Genomic DNA, 7499 nt, shown 5'->3' on the forward strand with positions numbered 1-7499 from the left:
TCGCTAACTTGGTATTGTAGCTCGATATGGTGTTTTCGGGGTAGATTTTAATTGAGGAATTGCTGGGTAATGTGACGAAAAACAAACCAGCTTCCATGGCTATATATCTGTCAACTCTGAAGCCTGGATCCAACTATTGAATTTTTTGGGGTACCCCAGCCATTTGACAAAGCAGTGACTCACACCCCCGACACGTTTTTTTCTCAAAATCTTTTCTACTCCGTAGACACGATTCTCATCCATAGGTATTTTTTGCAGCTCTTCTTTATAAAATGACCCCTCTACAGCATCGCCGGCTAAATCACTAATTTTATAAAGAGGTTTATGAAATTTATTGGAGACGCCGGTAATTAAAAAAATCTCTTCGCTGTACGTTTTCTTATAGCCCTTACAGAATGTTCCCTTATAGCGGGAAATTCTGACATGGTCTCCAACTTTTAAGACGGTTTAATCGGTTTATTCTCAGCAAGGTAGTCAAGCGTAGGACCTGATATACGAGAGATGCCGTAAAGGGGCTATCAGGTACACATAAAATTGGCCATTTTTATGCGCTAAACGCTCTCATTTTTCATATTTCTAGTGCAGTATTGCAGTTCAGTTTTCATGTTTCATGTTTGCATGTCTTAGCGCTGCAGTGTGCTGCCTTTTTTACTTGACTATATATGAGTTGGTTACTCTAGGTTCAGCACCTGTTCACACTTAGTCTATGTATGGATGTGACGGTCAGTTTTTTCAAATATATTATTTAGCCTTCTGACTGAGCACTCCGCCTCCTAGCCCAGGTGTTTTAATCGCAGCAGGTCCAGTACCCCTGCACAGAGAGAGAGAATATGAGTCTAGGAAGAGGTTTTCCAAGGTACCCATTCACATGGAGACGTTTATTCTCAGCGAGGTAGGCAAGCGTAGGACCTGATATATGAGAGATGCCATAAAGGGGTTATCAGGTACACATAAAATTGGCCATTTTTATGCGCTAAACGCTCTCATTTTTCATATTTCTAGTGCAGTATTGCAGTTCAGTTTTCATGTTTCATGTTTGCATGTCTTAGCGCTGCAGTGTGCTGCCTTTTTTACTTGACTATATATGAGTTGGTTACTCTAGGTTCAGCACCTGTTCACACTTAGTCTATGTATGGATGTGACGGTCAGTTTTTTCAAATATATTATTTAGCCTTCTGACTGAGCACTCCGCCTCCTAGCCCAGGTGTTTTAATCGCAGCAGGTCCAGTACCCCTCCACAGAGAGAGAGAATATGAGTCTAGGAAGAGGTTTTCACAGGTACCCATTCACATGGAGACGTTTATTCTCAGCGAGGTAGGCAAGCGTAGGACCTGATATATGAGAGATGCCGTAAAGGGGCTATCAGGTACAAATAAAATTGGCCATTTTTATGCGCTAAACGCTCTCATTTTTCATATTTCTAGTGCAGTATTGCAGTTCAGTTTTCATGTTTCATGTTTGCATGTCTTAGCGCTGCAGTGTGCTGCCTTTTTTACTTGACTATATATGAGTTGGTTACTCTAGGTTCAGCACCTGTTCACACTTAGTCTATGTATGGATGTGACGGTCAGTTTTTTCAAATAAATTAATCGGTTTATTAGTAATAGTAGAACTGTAAATATTGCACCAGATTTGCATCGCGTTTTGCGAACTCACTTCAGCCGGGCTACAGCGTATGGTTGAGTGATAAGTATGGTTGTAGCTATGCACCAAATCCGGTAAAATATCAATGTACTTAAAGGTATTATGCTTCGTAAGATAGCGCCACATACGAGTTTTTAAGGTTCGATTAAAGCGCTCTACCATAGCGGCCTTTACATCATTGTTGGTAAAAAAGTGGTGAATATTATGCATATTACATAGTTGCCTGAGAGATGAATTTATAAATTCTTTCCCGCGGTCCGTCTGCAATTTCCTCGGTAAGCGCTTATCATTTTGAAATATTAATTCGAATGATCTGGCTACACTCTCACCGGTCTTGTTTGATAAGGCCACGCACTATGCGTATCTCGATAGAGTATCAATCACCGTCAGGATATATTTGACATTATCATTTTCCCTTGAATAGTCAATTAAACTTATGAGATCCGCTTGCCACTGCGCATCAATGTCCGAGACGTAAATTTTATTTGTCAAAAAGCGTTTTCTAACAGGTTTGTGTAGAGTGTAGGCATCTTGTTTATTCAACCAGTCACATCAGATTTCTTTATTCCGCGGTGTCTTGTCTCTCTTAATAAATTGTCAATTCCGCTGAATGATCCGGGGGCCTCAGGCGTGAAATATTGTTTCGCTAATATGTGGTCATAGGCATTAGACGTCATGATTGAATAAAATGATTGTGTGTCGATAATCAACAACCGCCTGCTTCTTCCAGAAATTCAATTGTATAAAATTTCATATTAAATGCTGTATTTATTCCAAATATACCAGACCTAGATAATATATTTCAGTCCAAGATAAGTTATTTATTTTAACACAACAGCTGCAACTCATTAGTGTAATCCGATACTGCCTGGCTGAAATCACTGAAGAGCTGAACACAGCCACGGTGGGTGGCATTTTCTCTTTAAATACAGGCCAAGCTCCTCCAGGTTTGACACACAGAATCTTAAAGACAGTTTTTCTGCACATCTGAACAGCTGCTCTACTCTCTGAAAAAGTAAGTGTTTACTGATTTATTTGCTCCCTGATATTATCATTGTCTGTAACGTATATATTTGTAACATAGTTTTAAACTGTATTTATTGTCGGTATAGATATAGATAAAACTTTTCCCCTTTTTATTTAAGATGGAATCCCAATATCCCTGCGATCAATACAGTCCCCTTCTTACAAGCACACCGTTAGGTATTATACCGAATATAATGTACAGAGTATTGGCTCATTCTGATTAAGTCATTATATTATAAGTAATTTATATTAATTATATGTATTCTTGCATTCTTTCTTATTTAAGAGGAGTGTATGTCTCCTGATTACCGCAATAATTTCGTCACGCCGAATTATGAACGCTTTGAATCCATAGCTGTGGAACCATTAGAAGATAATGAGCCTGCTCTTCACCTTATCACAGGTAATTAGATTCTCCTTTTTGCATTTAGATAGGGAAAAATGTAATTGTAACACAATACCAAGATATTTATCTTTCCTGTATCACATGTAAGAAAGCTATATATATATATATATATATATATATATATATATATATATATATATATATATATAATCTATGTTAATTCCACACCACAGTAAAACTATTTTATACACCTCAACAACTAAATTTACGCCTACTGCATAAATATGTTTATACTAAGCAAGACATAGATAATATGGGATAAGTCTTGCTATATTAATTTTGCACCACAAATATGGTTTATACAGTAAAACTATAACAGCTATTAACTATTGTATTACACAAATTATGTCATAATAAATATACGGTTAAATTATTAAAACAAATAATGCCGCTAGCCATCAATATAATACTAAATTATTAAAACAGATACACCATAAACAGGGGTTATACCGTAAAACTATATTATACTATGCCAGCTGCTTTAATCCTTTGTATGTAAACACAAACTAAGTGCAATTTCTCATACAGATACTGACACGCATCCATCGGTCTATATGCCGGAAAACTGGTATGTTCCCGAACCATGTGAAAATCTGGATTCAGACGTCGAGATCATAGATGTCAAGAACACTGTAATTTCACCGCAACCTGATGCTCCTAAAAGACGTGGATATTCGTTAAGCAGGTGTCTCAAGAATAGAAAAGGTAACGGTTCACTTGAAATACATACGATTCTCACTTTTGTGTAGAAAATCAGTTCTGTGTTAACTAATAGTTATATTTTATTTACATCTGCTAAACTAGTCAGAAAATTCAATTTGAAAAAGAGAATATCTCCGTCTCAACAAGACAGTTTTGTGTAGAAAATCAATTCTGTGTTAACTAATAGTCATATTTTATTTACATCTGCTAAACTAGTTGCCAGAAAAATTCAATTTGAAAAAGAGAATATCCCCGTCTCAACGAGTTCGAACAATGCGATGTCCATTAAACCAGGAGCTGCGGAGGTGCAATTCCCGGTTCATACTTGTAAGTATATATCTGGTCTGCTCTATACTGGATTTATGCAAATATTGTTACAATGATTTCATGGATAACTGTCACAGTTAACTTTTCAAATATTACGCAGGATCATGGATAAGTGTCGGCGTGTAGCTTTTCCAATTTTACACCTGTTTCGCGGATAACAGACTCTTGTGTCTTTTCTTTTAGATAAGCCGGATCTTCAACCACGAGTTTTGCATCGGCGTAATTACAGATCTGCACAGAATCAAACACAAAGAGCTAATGCGGCTGAGAGAACAACTTCTCTTTCGCCCATCTGTGTTTTGGATCGTGAGGAAAGCTACGCGGCACCCAAACACACCGGGAATCCAAGCCCCAAGATTCCACATCAAAAATATAAGAATGTTTCAAGAGAGAGATTTGCATCGCAGAACGCTAGTCCCTGCATAACTCAGGAAGCCAATAGCACAATTAGCATTCCACAAGTTACTCCTGAAAACAGAGAAATTGCGCAGCTCGTCGTGGGTAAGAAGAGTAATAACCGGGGCAATATACGTGTGTGTCAAACTGTACAATCTGCAGATACTGCTCTTGCAGGATCTTCTAGCGATTTTGGCACTGTATTACCTCTAAAGAAAAGATCAGTATCACGCCGCCGTGTAAGTAGTAAAAAACAGAAAGTTGCTGAACATTCATCTTATACAGGGAGACCTGTGTTGGATGATGAACATATCAAAATGTTTATTGCCATGTCTGCTCAGTACGTCCATACCAAACTCGCACAGATCAAACTAAAATCTTTCTGTGATACGTATGAAAGACTGATAAATGCCTGTCCAACATCTGACATTATCGCTGAGCTATATGATTTTAAACTAAATCATGCATGTGTACATACACCACCTGTGAATTTAAATAAATCTAAATCCACCTGACTAAGCTTGGTTGGCTATGGTTTGAAAAAATCCAGAAGATCGCGAGCAGCTAGAAGGGGGCGAAAGACAGTTTACAGCGCTATAACTACACAATATCCCCAGAGGCTGTTACATGATTCAAATACAGTTTTACACACCCAAGACAACCCTGGAAGTGTCAACAGCAGTGCTGATCCAGATGCTCAGAGCAGTGGGCATCTTGAAACACATACTGAAGATGCACATGATGCAGCCTCTGTGGGTAATGGTGTTTATGATAATGAAATGTGTTATGATCCTTAGTGGTTGAGGATCACAAATTACTCCAGCAAGGTGACTAAACATAGGACAAGCTCTAGGGAGGTGGAAAACTGGACTGACCGCAAAACTGAACCTATCCAACCACACTAGAGGTAGCCGGTGAACGTGCCTTAAATCCTAGACGTCTCGAGCCAGCCTGAGGAACTAACTACCCCTAGAGAGAAAGAAAGACCTCTCTTGCCTCCAGAGAAATAATCCCCAAAGATATAGAAGCCCCCAACAGATAATAATGGTGAGGTAAGAGGAAGGCACATACATAGGGGTGAAAGCAGATTCAGCAAAAGAGGCCCACTAATTCTAGATAGCAGAAAATAGATAAGGGGTCTATGCGGTCAGTAAAAAACCCTTACAAAATATCCACACTGAGATTTCAAGAACCCCCGCACCAACTAACGGTGTGGGGGGAGAAACTCAGTCCCCTAGAGCAACCAGCAAGCAAGAAATCACATTTTAGCAAGCTGGACAAAAAAACATGATGAATGCTGATAATCAGAAAATGAACAAATAAGAACTTAGCTTGTCTTGGAGAGACTGGGAGCAAGGTAGTCACTAGGAATCTGAAGAGCACTGAATACATTGTTAGCAGGCAAGGAACTGAGTATCCAGGTGAGCTAAATAGGAAACCAACCAAGGATAACGAACCAGCTGATGAAGCCAACCTGCAGAAAGACAACACTACACAGTACCACTTGTGACCACTAGAGGGAGCCCAAAAATAGAGTTCACAACAGTACCCCCCTTGAGGAGGGGTCACCGAACCCTAATCAAGACCCCCAGGGTGCTCAGGATGAGCCGCGTGAAAGGCGCGAACCAAATCGGCCGCATGAACATCAGAGGCGACAACCCAGGAATTATCCTCCTGACCATAGCCCTTCCACTTAACCAGATACTGAAGTCTCCGTCTAGAGATACGAGAATCCAAAATCTTCTCCACCACGTACTCCAATTTGCCCTCGACCAGCACCGGAGCAGGAGACTCAACAGAAGGAACCACAGGTACCACATACCTCCGCAACAAAGACCTATGGAACACATTATGGATGGCAAACGATGCCAGGAGATCCAAACGAAAAGACACCGGGTTAAGGATTTCCAAGATCTTATAAGAACCGATGAAGCGAGGCTTAAATTTAGGAGATGAGACCTTCATAGGAACATACCGAGAAGACAACCACACCAAATCCCCAACACGAAGTCGGGGACCCACACCGCGGCGGCGGTTGGCAAAGCGCTGAGCCTTCTCCTGTGACAATTTCAGATTGTCCACCACATGGCTCCAAATCTGCTGCAACCTATCCACCACAGAATCCACCCCAGGACAGTCAGAAGACTCAACCTGACCCGAGGAAAAACGAGGATGGAAACCAGAATTGCAGAAAAAAGGCGAAACCAAGGTAGCAGAACTAGCCCGATTATTAAGGGCAAACTCGGCCAATGGCAAAAAAGTCACCCAATCATCCTGATCAGCAGAAACAAAACATCTCAAATAAGTCTCCAACGTCTGATTAGTTTGCTCGGTTTGGCCATTAGTCTGAGGACGGAAGGCCGACGAAAAAGACAAATCAATGCCCATCTTAGCACAAAAAGTTCGCCAAAACCTGGACACAAACTGAGATCCTCTATCACACAATATTTTCAGGAATGCCGTGCAAGCGAACCACATTCTGAAAAAATAGAGGAACCAAATCGGAGGAGGAAGGCAGCTTAGGCAAGGGCACCAAATGGACCATCTTGGAAAAACGATCACACACCACCCAGATGACAGACATTTTCTGAGATACTGGAAGATCCGAAATAAAATCCATGGAAATGTGCGTCCAAGGCCTTTTCGGGACAGGCAAAGGCAAAAGCAAACCGCTGGCACGAGAACAGCAAGGCTTAGCCCGAGCACAAATCCCACAAGACTGCACAAAGGAACGCACATCCCGTGACAAGGAAGGCCACCAGAAGGACCTAGCCACCAAATCTCTGGTACCAAAAATCCCAGGATGACCCGCCAACACCGAAGAATGAACCTCAGAAATAACTCTGCTGATCCGTCTATCCGGGACAAACAGTCTCTGGTGGACAACGGTCAGGTCTATCCACCTGAAATTTCTGCAGCACTCGTCGCAAATCTGGAAAAATGGCAGACAAAATCACTCCCTCTTTGAGAATACCAGCCGGCTCAGAAACTCCCGGAG

The sequence above is a fragment of the Ranitomeya variabilis genome, chromosome 5 (genome assembly GCF_051348905.1).
Source record: "Ranitomeya variabilis isolate aRanVar5 chromosome 5, aRanVar5.hap1, whole genome shotgun sequence".
Classification (NCBI taxonomy): Eukaryota; Metazoa; Chordata; class Amphibia; order Anura; family Dendrobatidae; genus Ranitomeya; species Ranitomeya variabilis.